The 21,120-nt window shown below is 37.0% G+C and overlaps 1 long non-coding RNA gene across 2 annotated transcripts in view; it reads right to left on the bottom strand.

Annotated features, from left to right (window-relative positions):
* Positions 1–7,121: 7,121 nt before the first annotated feature.
* Positions 7,122–21,120, bottom strand: part of LOC134640033 (uncharacterized) — a 77,849-nt gene continuing 63,850 nt past the window's right edge. For both annotated transcript variants that reach the window (XR_010095397.1, XR_010095396.1), the window contains 2 exons: positions 20,676–20,788; positions 7,122–8,747 (listed from right to left, as the gene is read on the bottom strand). This is a non-coding gene — a long non-coding RNA (uncharacterized LOC134640033). The remainder of the gene's footprint in view (positions 8,748–20,675; positions 20,789–21,120) is intronic.

The raw sequence follows: 21,120 nt of genomic DNA on the forward strand, positions 1-21,120 counted from the left end.
ACTGTTGCTAAATGAAATTGGCTGCAAAGAAGACACTGATTTGTCTGCAAACACTTGCCAACTACTTGCAGAACAGAAGTAAACCTAAGAGAAACTGCAACACAAACACAAAATTAACAATGTTGACCGTCAAATCCAAAGTTTGCCTTACCATTGCAATCAACATGGTTCAAAAGGTACAACTTTTATTTTGAAGGCAAATTTCTGGTTTGTGCCACACTTAAGTAGTTGGCAATTTTTAGCAGATGGGTTGACACCATCCATGCAAACGACAGGTGACTACAGCAATCTGTCTGCAAGCAAACCAACTGCAAGGAGGTTTTCAATGCAGTACCATACCTCTGTACACTGGATTAAGCCTGGTGACTCCCATCTCCAACTGGTTGGGAAACACACACTTTTCATACTCCACCTGTTGTTGCCAAGGGGTTAGTGACCAATCTCTGTGCCTGCATGATTGGGACTTTAGCAACCACTCGCTGAAGATACCAGTTATGCATATTTTTTCTTAAAGACTAGTGGTGTCCAGGAGGTCACCAACTTGCTCTAGGACTGTGTGACTGGAGCCCAACCTTTACCACATTCATCAAAAAATATAAAAGTCAACAATATACTGTGATTTCTCATAGTTTGAGTGATAGTTATGACAGGGCAGATTATGTTGTCTGCTAACACTGAAGTCAGATCAGATATTGTTTCTGTTTGTTTTTCTAGAGCAGATTTTCAACATTTTGATGACCAAGTCCCGCTTTAAGGAACCAGCACATAGCTAAAAGCTGTACAGGTAAAATCCACTTTAATATAGTATTTATGATTTGTTTGTTGGTGTTTTATGTTGGTTTAACTGTTTTATATTTTTTAACTATTAGTGAGGTGGCTGTTGGATTCATTGACACCAACTGTAGTCTGCTTTCAAAGTTAGTGTATGAAAACTCAAAAGATTTGAAATGGTCTCATTCTGCCCTGCTGTTTTATAGTATGATATGAACTGTAGATGAGTTAAACGTACAGCAGTACACTTTATTTTCCCTCCGGTCCCCCACAAGCCAAATAAATTGTTGGCACCACTGACACTCAGGCTGTATTTTGGAAGCACAGGAAAAACAATGAATGTTATCATTTCAATTGAAAAACAGGTTAAATAATTAGCAATGTGGAACTAAAATACACGAGTGTTTCTCATCTTCTACGGTAGATAGATTCAACTTTGAAAAGCTCACATAGTTATTAGGAGGAAGTATAGTATTTTGGTTAATTGATTTTCTTATTTGAAAACAGTCAATTATAAACAATAAAAATCCAAAAAGCATTTACTACAATGTGAGACTAAGAAAAGCTGCACACTTTCACATTTATCTATCAAATCAGCCATTGCATGAATCATCCATGCAGCTGCGATGTTGATCATAGTTAAGAAATTAAATTTAATTACTAGAAATATACAAAATGTTTGACATTTTGATGTTTAGCCACCATGACTTCCTCCATAAAAGGGTTGCTGGTACTCAAATGTCCTACTTCTGCATTTAGTTCTGAGACATTATAGACATGATTGGCACAACCCAAAGAGGTCATTTATCAGTAAAATATAAGCATATATAACATAATAAAACACACCGTATTTATTTTTCCCAAGCAACGTTTCCTCATATTTAATGTGGGTAAATTTAACAATATTCTATAAAAAGATTTCTGTGGAAGCACCCTTTAGCTTTGCTTGCTTTCTCTTTCTTATTGTCAAAAAAAACATTAGCTTATAGATATATATATTCATATATACGTTCCACTTTTTAAAGTTATTTCTCCTTTTCTTATTATGGTACTTCCCTTTTACATGATTTATCTAGAGTTACATGTAGTCGGCAGCTCTAACCACAGTACAGATTTTTTTTCTTTTGACAGTACAGGTGAGCTAGTAACTGCATGTTTAACGTTCTCTTATGTTCTGCTATCTGTTTTTACAGATGCCTTGCTGCTGCTTTTCATGCCTGATGCAATTCTTAACACATGCAGAAGGGCAGAGAGGTCATTAGTGCCACATAAGATGATTAATTTATTCATGTTACAAGCTGATGCAGTTTTAGGCTATACTGCAAATAATTATATTCATATATATGGTGAAAAGACCTAATGAAAAAGTGACTGCATTTGTATTATTGGCTGAGACTGTTTTCACATTCATGATGACACTGGTAATCCTAGTATCACAAATTACTGTGTTAAGCTGTTTGCTTCATTAACATACTGGCCTACATATGCAGTTACATGATTACCTAATTTATTACGTGTTGTGAAGGCGGTTCATAATCAGCCCATAAATTCTGGAGGTTGTCCTATATCCTGCTGAGGATGACTATTTCTGCATAGATAAGAATGCTTGCCACCATGGAAAACCCCACTGTCAAGGGCGGAGGAAACAATAAGGGGATGCACTCCAGATTCAGTATCTGAGTTTATGAACGAGTGTTAGTTTGCTGCATTTTGTTGAATTAACATCAGATCAAAGAACTGCACCTGATTCCCCTGGTCTTTCTTATTTTATCTTTTCAATTTCCTGATGGTAAAGATGATATGTAGATGGATTTAAAGGGAAACTATTTTTTCTTTGTTATCAGTATTGCAAAATTGGGTCGAAAAAAATAATAATAAAGCAGCCAAGTACAAATGGGTCTCGTGAATATTTCCTGACTTCAGTAAACAGTTCCCAAACCAGGAGTATAATTAGATATGACTACAAATGTGTCATTGCCATTTCATTTGTACTTTGGATTGAAACAGCACATTAAAGAGGGCAGCTTGTACATTTAGAATTTTTCTAACTGGCTGTTTGAGGTCAGCGGTTGTTGTTGAGTTTACTAGTAAGTGAATCCATGGTGTGAGAGTGGGGTTGGACTGCCTTATCTGGGCTGTAAACCAGCTGAGCAGCTGGTTTAACCACAGTCCATGGCATGTGTGTGTATGTGTTGCACCTAAGTGTGTGTGTGTGTGTACGCACGCGCGTGCTTGTATCTCTGCAGTGTGCGCATGTGTGCGTGTGCCTGTGGTAATTTTGTTCTTGGACATGTCTGGGCGTATTCTCAGTAAGTGCTGCACAGAGGCCTAAGGCAGTACAATGAGTGAGGTACACACAGACAGATGAGCTGTCATATAGTTTTTTATCATTCAGTACATGGAAATCTTATCCAGATCTAATCTAAGCCAAAAGAAAACACACTAAACACACCTTAGTAAAAGGAACCCCAAAAAATAGATTTCTTTTGAGCATCTCTGACACACAAGTAAACAAATACAAATCCTTCCATTTACTATGTAGGTTTTCAGTCTTTAGTCACGTTTTATAATTTTGTGTGTTTCTTTAGTTTGTTGTCATCACTGTGTTTAAAACGACCTGACAGGTTATTCGTTTTCTGTATTTATGTAACACTGTCCTTGTGATCAACACTGCAGTCTGGTTCAGTGTAATGTGATGAAATCTTTGTCATCTTGACACATTAACGTCACAACTGGTCAGCTCACTGGCAGCTCAAAGTTACATCTAAGCATAAACCATGTAGGGACAAAATTAACAACCTTATGAAATACTAGAGAGAAATTTTGAAGTAGAGAAAAAATCTGCCTTAAAATCTGAAAGACTGAGTTTCTATACTTACTTGGAGCCTTAAAAACAATGCTAGAGCTTTCACTAGTTTTCACTCCCTTGTCCAAATAAAATGATTTGACAGTCAATAACATTTGTAATCATGCAGCCACGTTTCCTTTAGACACACCAGCCTTGTTTTGTCTCCCATTTGTTCCCGATGATTGTCTCCCCGAAGATTCAAAGTCAAGATAAAGCATTTATAGGCAGATGAATGGGATAAACTGACACTGTGTACTGGCATTCATCCATCTGTTGGTGTATCTTGTGTGCATCACTGCACATGACCTGATCAAAACGTCAGTATTACAGCCAGTCCTTTTTAGTTTCTATTGTTGTCTGTCACATCTAATCTCTGTTTAGATCAACTGATCAAACCAAAGCCACAGACACACCAAACTTTCCAGTCTGCTCTTTGCTCTGCAAGGATGAACAGCAACAAGCTGTCCAATTTGTGGCCTCATTTATTAACATTTGTTTTTTTCAATCTTAGTTTACTGGGAACAAAGTACTTTACAACACTGCATTTTCTTAAGAGTCTGCAAGCTAAGATCTAAGCAGGTTGAATGTGATGATTACTGAAACTGTTATTGGAATTGACAAACTAGTAACTTTGTTAAAATCTAAAGAACAGTTTCAAAGAAACACAGAAGACACCCTCTGACATGTGTAGACTCAGCAACCAGTGCCTGTTTATGCATATCTGTGACCTTATCCAACCTCAGCTTAAAAAAATGAACCTCCCATTTGTGAAACCGGTGAATTTGATTAATGATAGATTCAAATTGAAACTTTTACTCGTAAGAGGTGTATCTGTTTCAGACTAAACTTATTCAAGAAATCTCCACTGCCTTTTCCCCCCACACCACTAGTGTAAACCGCTGACAAACCATCATCACCACCAACTGACAACTATCACTGGATTACTTTTGTTCTTAAGAAAGTTCTCATGTTATACAGAGCTTAATTTAATTTGTATTTTCTAAATAAGCATCTGTGGTCATTTGTCCAATATAGATTTTATGTATGCATATTAAGTAGAAGTTGTGTTGAATCTAAAATTACATGTATCATGACTAGGGATGGGTACCGGTGTCCGGTGCCGTTCTGACATAAACGGTAGTAACCAGACCGAAAAGCAGCGCACATTTCGGTGCTTTATTTCGGTGCTTTATTTCGGTGCTTTTTTTTTTCCTGAGCCAATTCTAGCCAATCATTTTACGTTTCCGAGGATAGTAGGCGGGGCCAGGTACGTACCTTCTTTTAGAGCAGAGCTACAGATTAAAAATGCCCAAGGTGAAGCGGTCAAAAGTCTGGCTGTACTTCACAGCAAAATATGCAAACTCAGCAGCCTGCAACAAGTGCTTTAAGGTGATACTGTGCAAAGGAGGTAACACCTCGAATCTGATGAAACACCTGGCGACGCATAGCGTTTTTTTTAAAGCCGAGAAATGCGCCGTGTTTGATAGCTTGCTGCGAGACCTCACACCGTGCACATCTACTGCGGGTGTGGTGCCTGTTATCGGACCCGGAGTTAGCAACATCCCCCAAAAACCCGTAGAGTAGAGTCCTGGCCCCTAGCCCTGCAAGTGTAGCAGAAATGATGACGGATGATGATGGCAGCAGCAGCCGTTCTTCTCTGTGTGAGTAGCTTAATGTTGTTCGTGTGTAATTTACGTTGAGTAGGCTAACCACGTTATTACATTAATGCATGTAACTAGCAAACACCGTTGTAGTTACATGCGGCTGTCTTCTTGTTTGATGGCAGATACTCCCTTCACCCTGGCCAAAAAGGCTAAAATGACCAAAGAAAAAGTGGAAAATAGTTAAACATGAGAGGTTTTTGGACAAAGTTTGTGTTTTTTCCATTGTTTAAGCACTGCTTCCAGCCAAGAGTGATACCATATATGCCCTATAGCTGAAGAAAAGGCTTACATTGTTATCTTTTTTACAAAAACCAGCTAAACATGAGAGGTTTTTGGACAAAGTTTGTGTTTTTTCCATTGATTAAGCACTGCTTCCATCCAAGAGTGATACCATATATGCCCTATAGCTGCAGAAAAGGCTAACATTGTTATCTTTTTACAAAAAAAACAGCTGAACATGAGAGGTTTTTGGACCAATTTTGTGTTCTCCATTCTTTAAGCACCGGTTTGAGCACCGTTTAAGCACCGGCACCGTTTCAAAAGTACCGGTTTGGCACCGGTATCGGATAAAACTTAAACGATACCCATCCCTAATCATGACTGCTTAATGTACCTAAACGTCAGTGTGCATGGGCTGTGTGTCACAGCTGCTGTTGCCTCTGATGATTTAAAGCTGTAGCTACGGAAATGACATGATGACATTCTCATGCATTTAGAATAGTACTGGTTGCACACAATTAGCACCTTGTAAAAACTTGAAGTGAAATAAGTAGCAGGCAGATGTTAGCTACACATCACTGAGCTAAATGATCTTTGACCTACTGAGGTAAAGTACCTTCAAACCATTTAGTGATCTGACCTTTTAAGCAGTTTTGTATGGTCTCAACAGCTTTGAAGAACACTGAAGAGCAAATGAACACTATAGAATAAAGGGGCACTCAGGTGTGAGTTTTTCCAGGACTCCAGAGGAGATAGCTGAAAGATTTTTCATGAAATAATGCTTTATACTGAGATTTCGAAAGTTTATGGATGCATATTTGGCTCAAACTAATCATATTAGTCTCACTTGCAGTTCACTGGTAATGGTAAAACTGTTGTGTGATTGTTTTGGCATGTCCGACGTCCCACCTCATTTTTATAGTTTTTATTAAATACTTGTGTTTTTAACATTAAAAATCAGCACAGGAGGTGGTGGTTTACATATATCTATAAGCACAGGTGGTGGTGATGACAATGACAACAAAAATAGCTAACAATAATAATAATAATTATGATGAAAATGATCGTCATAATCTGTAAAATAATTGTACAAAAACAAAAACAACACTTTATTTGTTTATTTTCACAAGTTAGTTCATGGTCCAGGAAAAGAATTGAGATAATCATGTCACTTGTAGTTCAATTGATCTAAGTGCCAATGCTCTTAAAAAAAAAAAAAAGTCTATATTTGGGAGCCAAAGTGTTCATCTAAAAGTGTGAGAACACGGTTTACATTTGAAGCTATTAACAATTGCACTCTATGTCCTAGCCAAGAGGAATCAACACTCCCTGAATAACACTGATATTCACATTTACGTGTGCCATCTATCCATTTGAAGCTTTGTCATCATAAATATTTTAATAGATCAGGAAAGAGATACCCAATTTGTAGTAAACATCTCAGTTTTCTTTCCTTTCCAGTTATACTTGCCAGTCCAGTCAAAACAAACTGAAAAAGGAATGTGAACTGAATGAACTAAACCAAATGTACACAATGTGAACATCTTTTATTGAAATGTGAACTGTGGCTCCTTAAAGTGTACCAACAAACACAACAGACAAGTTCCTCAGTTTGAGATGCTTTATTAGTGTATTGTCATCATTTCTTACAGCCAGGATTCACTTCTGCCTAAAATGAGAAGCATGCAGAGCTTTATAGGCAGCTAAAGATATACGCCCTCTCTCACCACTTTGTCTTTCTCTTTTTCACATGCACTCTTCCTTCTTTGGTCTCTGTCCCTCTTTTAAGTTTACACGGTTCCTTTTAAAATACACAAACACACACAGACACACACACACACTGCAAATGTATTTTTTTGTCTGCATTACCCATATGAACAAACTGAGCTCTTTTCCTGTCTACACTTTTGTATGTACCATACTGATTGGTATATTGTGCGAGAAATTACACCTGAACCTGAATGTCCATGCCACATTAAACTCCTCAGTTTACCGATCAATCACCCACTTGCTTTAAAAAGTGTCACTTCACTGAAGCATTTCCTAAACATGATACCTGAAAACTCCACGACTCTTAAGAATTTTTTTTTATTTCATAGCAAAATTTCCTTGGTACTTCATACATTACAATCTTACATTACAATGTTACATTCTGTGCCATCATTTACAACATGGGGAAAAAGACACGGCTATGAGAACCCGCTTCCTGCTCAGCACTCAAATATCACTGCCTCAATGTAACAGAGGTCAAACTAAACCAAGTCGGGGGGGGATGCGCGACATTTTCTAGGGTCAGGGTTTTCTAGGCATGACTCACTTTTCACGTAGTTTCTATCCACTCGTGTTAATGCCAAATCCTATGAATGCCAGAGTATGGATACATTTAAAAAGTAGAAAAGAGAGGAGTATGTCTTTCTCTTAAAACACAGAAAAGAGGAGCTCTTTAGGTCTGGGGTGTCTCCAAACAGAAGCGGAGTCATTACATTCCTACAAGGAGGCTCCCTGTTAAGCTCTTTAACACCATCTAAAGAAGTTCCCTAACACTGCTGAAGTCATACCTATGACTCAGGACGGATTAGTGGAAAATCTTTCAAAACCCTGCTGAAAACATGGGAATTTTACGGTAAAAACCATTTTTTCCTGATGTAGTATATTTCAGGAGAAGTGGGGAAAAAAACAGTTCCTGTCATGTAAAATGTGTGCACATTTCTGATGAATGACATGTTCTCAGCAATAACGACTTTTTAAAATTTTACTACGTGGTTGTAATGTGTGACAATAGCCATGAAGCCCACTCGCCCCATGAATCGCAGCCTGTTAATGGTTTTAAAACACTACAGTGTTACTCAGCAGTGTCAGTCAACCAGACCAGTTAGTCCTTAAACTGTGGAATTTAATCGCTGGTGTAAAATAATATTTCTGATGAAAAATAATAAATAAATAATTTTTTTAAAAACAGTTTCTCCATCGATTACGAAATTTGATCTGGGATACATCTAAGTCACAACTACAGACAAACACATTCTGAATCACAAATACCTCTTGAATTCCTTTTTTTGTTCATCCTTTCAACCTTTGAGCAAATAATTCCCTGAGGCATCTCCACAGTGCAATTTATTTTGCCAAGAACCAGCAGCTGCAAACCACAACACAGCACCACCTCTTCTGTAGCTGCCTGCAGTCACCAGCCTTTCCATCTCATGATGATGAGGTCATAACCACAAAGTGCCTCAGCAACATCTCAACTGGAACAAACCCAGAGAAAAAATATTGTTAGGATGCAGGGCAAGACATGGAAAACATGGAAATGATCCTAAGTGTAGGAAAAGACATAAAGAAACTGTTAAAACATAAGGAGACGCTGCATTAAGCGGTCATCTGATATTATTAGGCATCATTAGTACTGTAGTTAGAAAAGCACACAATGCAACACAATCACAATACGTTTTCCAACATCAAAAGTAAATGTTTTAGAAATACTTTTCTCATGCATTTTAAAAGAAACCCTTATAAGTTAGCTACAGCACACACTACAGCACTTGTTGTAGTTGGCACCACGTGTGCGTTATCGTTATATGCAGCGCAACCTGAGCTGCATTTGCTGAGTTCTATTACAATTACACATTTTCAATTATGTTCATGCTCAACGTCTGATTATTTTCTAAAAGCCTTTGGAAATTTTCCTTTGAAGGCTCAAATGTCTTAGTTAGACTTACAAATCCTAGGAGATGAGGGCATGTCTCCCTCTCAACTGATACCACACTGACAACATTTTTAAACTCATCAAAAATCAATCTATTTATAAAGCGCTACTAGATTTATTTACTACCACTTCACAACTGTTGTTGTGAAAAGAACTTCATCAAACAATTCACAGGACTGCTAAAATAGCAGCATCTTTTTTTATAACTCTGAGCTCTTTCTCGGGCTACTACACACTGCATTACTGATGAAGGTTGGTGCATAGTAATGTATGTATCAGGCTGACATTCAAATCAAATTCATATCAAAGCTGTAAGTGTCTCCAACATCTGAACGCAGAAGCCTACTCCCTTTTAACCAGAGTGGCGGCTGAATCATCTCTTCAATTTGCGACTCAACAGCAGGAGGAATATTGCTAACCAGTTTAAGTTTTACTTGCCATTTCATTTTGTTTTCTGGCCACATTTAATCATTAGAACTAGTTAGATTTATGTTGAATATTTTATGAGAATTTTCATTTTTACTTACTCCATATTCTTTAGTTAATCAGTGTATTTTGTTAAAAGGTGTCCTTAAAACACGAAAGGAAGATATCTCATTGTGTCAAGTACAAGAACCTTGGTCACAGCGATTGCTCACATATTTTAGAAATGTTGCATTTATCTCACCACACAGAGCGTTTCAAATTCGAGTGAATAGAATCTGTCTCAGGCGAACGGTGTGCTTGTGTGTGCGTGTGATGATATTACACAAGAGTAATCCACATACAGCTCTGAACACAGTGGCAGACAGAGCACCTGCACCCTCAGGCTTTCCTCATGGGCTATTGACGCATAGCATCGTGAGGCCTCATAAGGAGACTTATCAGTGTTTGAGCCACATAAGGAAGTAGTAGTAGGAAGTAAGGGAGAGAACTGGAAGGTATCTGAATATCTGCCGCCGAGGAACCCAGGGCTGCTCCGTTTCTGATTCTGTTCATTCTGTGCTTTATGACACACATCCTTTGGCAATATTCTGTAGACTGTTGTTTTAGTATATTAACCTACTATAATGCTGAAATTAATTTCAAATACAAAACTATAAAAAGATCTAATATACACCTATTAAAAAATTTTCACCCAAAAATATACTTGAAAACAACTACTCCTGCATGCTAAAAATTGATTCCAAGCCTAGTGCAGTAAACTGTGACTGTATCTGAAACGTTGGGAGTGACGCTCTGCTCATATTTCCTTTTTAGATACTAGAACTGAACAGCATAAAGACATGCAAAGTTCTTTATCAGAAAGTATACAGCTCCAGTTTAAAGTTTGTAGGTTTTTAATCTTTAGACATGTCTGTAGAGTTCACAAAAGTTTATGAAATGTATCATTTTATGAGCTATGTATAAAGCTAAATTATGCCACTGAAACGTAGGCTACCGCACAATTTGATCTCTAAAATGTTTCGGTTCTTAACTGTCCTTTTTCATATGTAGTCATTAGCAAAGTTAGGAGACTTAACTTTTTCTAACTTTAGGAAAAGTGAGCTTCTGTGCACTTAGAGTAGATAAGTACCGCCTTTGCAAACACAAGTCTAGACAAAAAAAACAACTGGACTGCAAATGTAGTGGATGTTATTTCTTTACTACAACCTAGTGTTTATAAATTCACAGAAACATCTGTGTCAAATTGTCCAACATCTCTGTAGCTTCCCACTTTGGCTCCACGCACACACACACACACACACACACACACACACACGATGATCAAAACAAAGGAAAAATTGGGCTGTGATCATGACTAAAAATACAATGTAACTCACAATCCAGAGATGATTCTCCACTCTTATTAAACTTATTGGTGTATGTCGTTTCTTTTTCCTTCCTTTTTCCACAGACAAAGCCTCAGCAATTAGAGAAGTTAGGTTTGGACATGAAAATAATTAAAAAGACACTCACTTTTCAAAGATATCCTCCCATCATCTATTCATTTTCTTGTTTACGCCAGTTTGTCCAGACTACTAGGCATAATACGTTGGCAATCTGCTTATAGGTGAATATGTACCATGCTACAGTAGCTTGTGGGTGTGTGTATTCCACTAACAATTGGAACCTGGCAGAAAAGTTTGGATAGCTACCTTTACCCTGACTAGTGCTGGGCGATATGGAAAAAATATTTATCACGATATGAATTATTTTATATCACGATAATGATATATATCACGATATACGACCTGACCTGTGGTCATCTAGAAAGTACGCAGTCTGTAAACAGCGAGTGCCGAGGGTGCAGTCTTTGTTTTGAGTTACCGTAAAGTATGTCGCAAATCCGGGTGCACGTACAGCAGCACCAGCTCGCAAACCACGAGACGGAGTTTCTTTGCGAAAAATATCTTTTTTTTTATACTTTATTTTTTCTTGCATAAAGTTAAGAGCATGTATAGTGAGAAGACAACACTAATATATTTGCCACAGGCTATTTAACCCTTTAAGACCTACCATAGAACCAAGTCCGCCAGAGCTTATCTTTATGTTTTTACATGCTGTAGTGCCACTTGTGGGAGTATTTCAAGTTTCCATATATCAATACAACCGTTATAGCCCAAATTTTAATAATATGTATGCATTAAGTCCATAGTAACTACATAAATTGCAAAAACTTGTAGTGCAATAAACTACAAAAAAATTGAAAATCGTTTTTGTTTTGTTTTTTACATATATTTCTAGTTAAAAAAAAATTTAAGAGGTGTATCCCTCAAAACTGTAAATACAAAAGTTTCCAACTACGAGAAATTTATTTTGAGTGTCTTCATAGTTTTATTTTTGAGATACACTAATTTTTGTATACTACAGGAAAAATGAAAATAAATATTATAATGCATCAAAATAAACTATTTCCAACAGTGTAATTTGAGTTCTAAGCATCCCAGAAACGATACAGAAAAGCATAAAGTCAAACATGTCTTTTAAAAACACCAACATAGGCTTATAAGCCCTTTCGCGAAAATGACGTCACTTCCGGTTTCGGGCAGGTAATGGCGGACGTGTGATAGTTCGTGCTGACGTGTATGCCAACGTAGGAAGTCTTATGAACATCGGCAAAGCGTGTTTCTGGAATATTATCTTTTTGTTGCTGCAAGTTTTGAATATTATGTTTTTGTTGCTGCAAGTGGTTCTTATGCAATTTTTGCAAAGTTATATGTGGAAGGAAACCGTGACCTAGGACAAGCTAATGGAATAAGATGTAAGTACAACTCCTCCGGTTTCACATGCAAAAAAAAAAAAATATTGCACTACCTTACGTGGTTCCAGTTCTACAGGGGTTTAAAAATAGTTAGGTAAAACGGAGTGTGCCTGCTCCGACCGGTTGTAAAGGGTTAATTATATATTTTATGTAATAATTTATAAAATTTGGGTTAGTACGATATAAACGATAGAAGACAAATGGCACGATAGACACTTTTCTATCGTCCACACGATATATATCGTCATATCGCCCAGCACTAACCCTGACCATTTAATCTAACAGATTAGCTTGTTCATCCTTAATTTATCTGAGACTTCTCACAAGTCTTACCAGCTCTGAAGCAGGTGAGATCTAAGTTATTAGCCTAGACGTCTAAAGAGAAAAACTGTTGCATAAACTGTTGGTTCAAAAGAACCTCAATATAGAGGAAACAGTCTGCACCATAAACTGTTGTAAGATGATAACAGTTTCAAGAAAAAGCTTGTGAACCCTTTGGAGTGCTGTAGTAACTACTCTTAAACTTGTAGTTCTATAGTTGCAGTTTTTTACTGAAGACAATAAGTAATTACTTACAGTGCAGGGCTGAAAAAGTGAACGCTCACTGTGAGCTTCTAAGTCAAAGGCATTAACCAATTATAAATTGGTGGTTATTTCTTCTGTTACACAATCTTATAACACCCCATTGAGCATACAAGTATAATCTCTGCCAAGAAATACAGTTAAATTATAGTCAGTAAAATATTACAGGCCTGACATTATTTACTTTCCATTGAACGTCACGCTCTAACTTTGGAGTTGTTAAAATAATAAGTACTTTTTCATAATTAAAAACAAAGTTTAATGCATGTGGGGTCAAGGTTAAAGTTTTTGAAACTTGTACTTGCTTAAACAGAATTTACAATATCAGATTTTGTTTTAAGGCTAATTATTAGGGTGAAGGTTGCTTTGCTAAGTCACAATGGACCCTGTCTGCACAGTCTAAACAGACTAAAACAAAGTGTTTCTGTGGCTCTGTCTGAAGAAAGAGCCTTACAGTTTTGGCTACACAACAGACAATAGGAACCCTAGCTTTGTGGATCAGTGGAAAAGATGGAAAAAGATGAAAGCTGTTAGCAGACATTTACGCTTAAGGCCTTTAGCAGATGAATTTTTTGGAAACCTTATGCTTAGTTGCAAGTGTTTTGACTGAGGATGAACCATATGTTTTCTGTTTGATTGAGGTTACTTTTTAACACAACATGCTGATCATTAAAACTCGTCATTCATGTTTCCAGTCTCCAGTTCATTTATTATTTTTACTATTTTTGTTAATTAATGTCTTATTTCAGCAAGAAATACATGTTTTCTAATACAGATCCACTTGCAGCAAGGAATTTCTAAAATCACCTGGGTTTTTTTTTTTACAAATAACGTAATAATTTGTATTTCCTGCTCGTCTCTGCACACTATGTTTAAAGAGCAGCTGCTACTAGCATTTTACACAACTATAAATTTTCTGCTCTTGGCTTTTATTTAAAATTAGTTTTGGGAGAAACGACACAGCTAAAATCCCCGGAAACTGAGCTCTCTTATGTAAGTTTGCACAATATAAAACAGACACAGTACACAAAGTGTACACAACCACATTATTAAGACAAATCTCTACAGTTGTCCCCTAACTGACAGGATCTCCTCCTGAGGATGAATGTCTTTAGCCATCTTAAAGTACCATAGGTGAACACTCTGATTAAAGACTTTGTAAGACGTGCAACAAGATAAATTACAGTCTTCCATTTATAACCCACCCTTTCTCCTCACACTGCACCAACTACAGGCCGGACGGCTAGAAATTTTTTTGCTTTGGTGATGCTGTTAATCATTCTGCTAAGAGCTAAGGAGATAAATTAGTCTGTTGCCCTTTTAAAGTGGAGGGCCACTTAGTTTCAGACTCGGTATTGCTGTGAAAGACATTTCAATTCTACTACAAGCTGCATTTTTAGGGTTTGAGATTATTGTCAAAAGCGTAGCTGCATAAGGTCGGATCTCAGGACACTGAGAAAAAAAATAGTGTTTTATATCCGTTATATAAATACCCTTACTAATTTGTACAATAGCCCCAGAGCTCAAACTGCTCACACTCGCAGCACTTTAACCACAATCTGCTTCTCCTCAAAAGTAAACAACTTTTTGAAGAAAGCGGTATACAACGGGAGTGCCCGTTCACTCCAGTGATTCTTTTCTCTCAGGACAAAAACATAAGTTTGATGAATAATTTACTGAAGGTACAGGACTAGATTAACCAGTCTGATGGATGAGTGGGTGCTTTGTCTTCCCTGTTTGCTTTAGTGGATCTGCATTTAGCCCTCTACCGAGTGCATTTATCAAAATAAAACAATGTGTTAAGATATTTAACATTATTGCATCTCTGTATGACTAAATAAATAAATATTAATCAGTTCATTTAATGGCATCATCACTGTGCTTTCTAACTTTTAAATATGAAAGGTTTCGGTTTTGACAGATTGCCAAATGAATCATTAATAAAATTAAGTTTAGTATTCATCTTGACACTTTTTTTTTGATGCATTAACAACCAAAGGCACTGCTTTTAAATTAAGAATTCGTATCTTTAAATTGATGCCTTTTGTGTGTTTGTTATTGATGTGAAAGCAGATTGAATTTATCACGATATGCTGTGCGTTAGGCAGATTTAGTACCCAGTATGCAGAGTAAAGGTAAACTCATGAGACTGGGACTCAAAGGAAATGCAAAACGAAACTAAGCTGGAGCTATAAGTGCAACCTTGGAGTCAAAAGGGAAACCACAGAAGAAAGGCGCACAGAGCATGTAGGAGAACACGACAAGGAACTGTGGAAAACTGAAGGCTTAAAAACACACAAAGTATCTGAGGAGAGGACACGGCTGTGGAAAACGAGGCACAGGTGAAGAGAATCTAACTAACAAGACAAGGAACCACAAAACTGAAGATGAGGGACTGGCAAAATAAGGAAACAATGAAACATTAGAACTCCTACACTTAGGGAAGGCTAAGAAAAATAACAAGACACTATACCAAATTACCCAAAGCAGAATGCTAATAAAAAAAAACATCAACTCAAACTTTGGTAACTATTGTCCATGATGTGAATATATAAAAATTGTGTTTCTGTTCTGTGTCCTGTTCTGTTTGTATATGTGTATTTCTGCTGCTGATACAACCAAATTTCCCCTTGTGGGACGATTAAAGGATTATTCTATTCTATTCAGGAAACTAGAACTCAAGCACAAAATCCAAACATAATTATAAGCACACTGGATATCATAGATAAGAAAAATCTTAACTGAAATAAGAGAACAATCTCAAAATACTGAGTCAATGACCCAGGAGCCATAACAGAATTTTCTTAGGATACAAGTTATTTTACTTTTAAAGAACAATTTCACTGCTCGATTAAGCTGAAATGCACTGAAACTGTTCTTTATATTAAAAGCACTGCTGGAGCTTTAACCTCTTCAGACTTTGTGCTCTTTTCCATGCACCTTGTATGGAGCTGTAGCTCTCTCTCTTTCAAGGAAGATGAATTTTAGCAAAGCTTAAAGCTTTTTTGTGTGTGTTTTTGTAAAGACAAAAAGAGCAGGAAATTTGTGCAGTTTTGTTGCATATGAAGACTAAGTTCCATTTACAGTGAGAACTGAAGTGCAACAGCTTTTCTCTGCCTGTTATTCATGATCTTGGAAGATTAAAAAAAATGTATCTGTATTAATTTAGTCTTTGCTTTTAAACCAAGATAGCCAAAGACAAAACTGCAAAGAAATAACAAAAATAAATAAATAAATAAATCCCGTGAAAGGAAGAAAAAAAAACTCACTGGCCCCCAAAAACAGAGCAAATACAAGATGAGAACAGAAATCTAGGGACACGTGCTCTAAATCCAGAAATGCAACATAAAAAAAATGTGTTATGAGTGCTCCTGAGCAATTCCATTTCTGGGGCTGTTTTTTAAAAGAGCTGTTCCAGACAGACAAGCGTAATTGTTCTAATTCTAACCTCATTAGGTTTTGATATATTTCATGAAAGAAAAGTAACATCCGTTGTATCTCTCAATATAGGGAGTGGTTTCCTTTAAGCACTTTCTAACTATCATGCTTACCTACACTCAGACAGATGTAGGGGCCAATTTTGGGGCACGGCCGACATTCACTGGTGGCCATAACTAGCTGCATACAGTCAATGTAAATGATAAGTTCTATTTAGACTTTTTTTTTTTTGTTAAAGTCTGCCAAGATTCAGGGTCCAGAAACTGTAAACAAAAAACAAAATGATGCAAGGACATAATGCAGCAAAGAGGAATTCACATAATTTTCCAATATGCAGCACCATCTGCAGTACTGCTATGACAGCTAGGTGTTTACAGTGTAACAAATATACTGTGTTTTTTCTGTGAGGGCTGACGCACTAAAGGAAGAAGGGATTTTCTTGCACTTTCAGATTTGGATTGAAGGTTGGGCAACTGAAGCTAACTGATGTTCACTTTTAATTTATTATGTGCAGCCTGTGAGTGTTAACACAAATTGCTTACTGGTTAAAGATCAAAGGTTATACCATGGGATTTCTCAGTTAAATCACTCTATTCATTATCGGTGGAAGGAGATGAAGCAGCTTGATGGATGAATGGATTTGTTCTCTTATTGTCACTTTTGATAAATTGGAAACCTGCATCAGCGATAAGCAGGTTTCAGAGTCCTTAACACCAGATGTATGAATTGGCTGGAGATCAAAGGTGAAAACAAGGAACTTGTGCAGTGGATAAGTTATCCTCCTGTCAGTCCTCTCTGGCAAATTGTTTTCCTTTTTTGTCCGTATCTCTCAGTTTTACTTCCCAATAAATGTGTCTAATGTGGCTAAGAACACACACCATAGGCAGTTAATAAAGTAAGGTATATATATGCAAACACTGGAAAGCACATGAAGAAAAACTACTATTAATGTTCAAACTAGCAATGAGGCAAGCTTTCAGAGCTCAGAGATGCCCATCGTCATAGAGCATGCAGCAAAACAAATCAACATTTTAAGTTGGCTTACTGATCCCTTGTGATCAAATGAAGCAAAAGCCGCCTACAACAGTGCAGAGAAACCACATAACATTTAACACAGCTCAAAGCTTTGAAAACAACAATCCTGTCAAAAAAAAGCCTGTTTGCTTGGTTGATTCACAACACACACATGAGCACAGTCCTTGATGTTCACTTTTATTTTGTATTGATTGAAAAAACATAATTTCTATGATTTTATTTGCATTAAACTAGTCCTGGTTTTATTTCACAATATGTTTCTTAAGTGCTGAGAGTCAGTCACATTTTGTTTTAGCTAATAAGTATATTTTAATATCTACACAAAGGGCTAATGAGATACTGTAATGAAACTGCACTTGTGCATAGTGACTGTAAATGTCTTATTTCATAATTTTCCAAACTACAAAAATAATGCAATCGCTTATATATTCGTAAGTTCTTAATTACTGTATGTCTATGTGAGTCTATAAGTACTCTGCTAATAGAGCAGGAGTGAGTGATTTATTTTCCACTGGACTTGCTTCCCCCTTACATTTTTACAGAAGAAGGAGTTCACTTGCTGACTCGAGAGATGGATGTGGAGATAAATGGCTCAGCCAGAGACCAGAACGAGAGACTTGGGACATTTACCACAAATTGTGATATGGTCATGCACACACACACATACACGCATACACACATGCACACAGCTGTCAAAACAAGTGAAGGAATAGAGGCTGTTTTGAACAAGAGGGAAAATCTATAACATCTGCTACTTTTTTGCTTAGTGGGTGCGTGTATACTTGCATTAGTCATTTTGTAGAGTCATAAAATCAGTTTACACAATCACAATGTAGGGACTCCGCTAACTATTGGAAGGGAAAAATAAGTCTCCTGTAGATGTAAATTAATTTCGGGGAGAAGGCTTGGTTTAAGGTAGTGGTTATGGTTGGGGCGAGTCTCCAGGAAGTGTGCCAGTGTCCTCTTAAGTGATGCAAACACAGCCATGTTTGCACATCTGTGCGTGTGGAAGAGTGAAGACTGGAAACCATCATACTACACTTGCTCTCACGCACTCACCCTGAAGAGAGTTGGCTAATTAAATTATGTGGCTGTCAGAATAAGGCTTTGCAGGTCTGCATTCAATTTTCACTTTTCATTTAAAAGAATTAAAAACACAGTACTGACCAAACCCCAGGGACTGGTCTCTGTGTAGTGTACTTTATTCTAACTATTGTGACTAAAGCAACATTTCTAACTTAATGCTGATCTCACTCCAACTATGCAGTTGAATCAAATCTGTTAAAATAATGCAAATTATGTTAACAGAATGTAACATCATTTACAGGCTATTTCACATTAATATTCAGGGAAGACGATTATTGTACAGCTGCACCATTTCTGGCACCTATTTTCCATTGTTAGACCCCCGATTAACAGTACAGTTAAACTTATGCCATACTATAACTTTGGACACAATAACACTGTTCCCCCAAATGCGACAGCCTAATTACTACTTGACGTAGTTGCAAAGCAGTCCATCAATAATCTTGTTTGTATTTCCTTCCTTGTCTTGTATTTCTGTGTCTTTATGATCCAAGGTGAGTGAAGTGAGCACAAGGCAGGGTTTCCATCCAACAGAAAGTTATCCAGCTATCATGGAATGCTCTGCAAAACTAAGGACATTTATCTCGTGGTCACAAAACTGGACTTCTCTCTAGATCTTTACCTTAATATGTAAAGTGCCCTTTATTCATTTTCAGATTTGATTATCTATTTTTGCATTTGCTTTTGGCTGCAGTAACCAATTTAGCAGTTTTGCCAACATGCCAACAGTCTTTGTAAGAGACATGAGATTAAAATCTACAAGCAAGCCTCTTACACTGATATGTTGATATGTTATGTTTGCAATCCTTCCAACAAACTGTCAGGAAAAAATGAGCTGCTATTGTCACACACTCCCCACTTAATCACACTTAAAATTACTGTGATAAAGGTGCAAACGTGTTGTGGCTGGTGGGTCAAATCACAGTAATCCAGCACAAATAATCACAGTTTTATAATCAGTTATGTTTATGGGAGTTTCAGAAAGACATTTTTCCCTTTCTTTGACAAATAGGTTTACTTACATTTGGCACTACAAAGAAACTTATTATACGATCTCAAATAAATTTGTAGTTTTTCTTACTTGCTGCTCTTTTTTTTCCGATTCAACCTTCACCTCTTTCGGAAATATTCCTAAAATTATTACCAGTTTCATATTTATTCTGTTTATATGTCACAGAGACTGCCTCGGTTTCCAGATAGTCTCTATGAAAACACACATTTAGATGTATATTTACACACATACTTTATAGTATGAGCTTCCCCTCGTGAGAGTTGCATTTTTTTTTGTCCCTCCATCTGACACCTTGACGTTTACAATATTGACCATTAACACGCTGATGAATGAACAGAGTCCACTTTAGTTAATTAATCTGAGCTGCTGCAGTCCCACTAACAGTCCACCAGCAACGTAGAATCGACTAAAATACAGATGGAGTAACATCATTTCTTTAATGTTTCTCCATACATTTAATTTTTCATATTATACACAGTGCCAGATGTGTTTTGTCCCTTTGCTTAGTGTGAAGAAAGCAGATTTATGTTGGTCGTACTATAATTTTTTTCAGCCAGTCTTGAAGAAGGCACACAGATTGTTGAAATAGAATATCAGCAGGCACTAGAGATAATGTTTGGTGTTGCTCAAAAGCACACACAGAAGGAATCACTGCATTGCCCTGCTGTAATCTGCATACAGAAACTGAGAGACATTGTTGGAGGACTTTTGATACCCTAAATGACTAATGAACTACAGCTTTTACTAATTTAGGCAAAATATAACAATATCACAGAACTGGTGAGATGAAATGAAATTATTCCTAGCTCTAGTGCTCACATTGTCTGCAACAATCTGAGCACTAGAGATGAGCAGACTTCAACAAAATAGGGTAATGTCAGGTAGGTGTATAAATCACTTTAACTTCGGGTCAGGGGTTTCCCATGTTTGATCTTGACTACACTCGTAACTATATAATCCATGTCTGTAATACGCATTGCCGACACACAGTAGGAATAGCGAAGGATTAAAATCAGATAAACACATTTGATGTCATCAACAAGGCACTAATCAGACTGCCAAGTACAGTAGTTTACAAATGTGTGCACTCCTACCAGATGAGCTTTGCTGGGGTGGTTTCCCCACCGCTTGTCAGGATGGGTGAATGTGGTGGAAACCAGTCTGATAGTCCTGCGGTGAAACTGTTTCTCAATCCTGCGTCTTAGACCTGCAAAATAAAAAAATCCCCACGTTAGCATATCACCTCACAAAGAATTGAGTCCTGGAAACACGGCTTTCAAAACAAGCAGATATATTATCTAAAGAGTCCCAAACTGTAAGACAAAGACATCAGTATGTTTCATTTTTTATGATGTTTAAATATAAAACAAATGTCTTAATTTAGTTTTCTCATTTGTTTTTTCCAAGTTCTTAGGAATTCTGGAACCTCAGTGCCGCTAGGTTTTCTTCTAAAGTGTGCATTTGCTGTGACACATATGCTTTTTAATGTAAATACACCCAATATAATTGTCTGGACAAAGATTAGGTCAGTTTTGTCTT

The sequence above is a fragment of the Pelmatolapia mariae genome, linkage group LG13 (assembly GCF_036321145.2).
Source record: "Pelmatolapia mariae isolate MD_Pm_ZW linkage group LG13, Pm_UMD_F_2, whole genome shotgun sequence".
Lineage (NCBI taxonomy): Eukaryota > Metazoa > Chordata > Actinopteri > Cichliformes > Cichlidae > Pelmatolapia > Pelmatolapia mariae.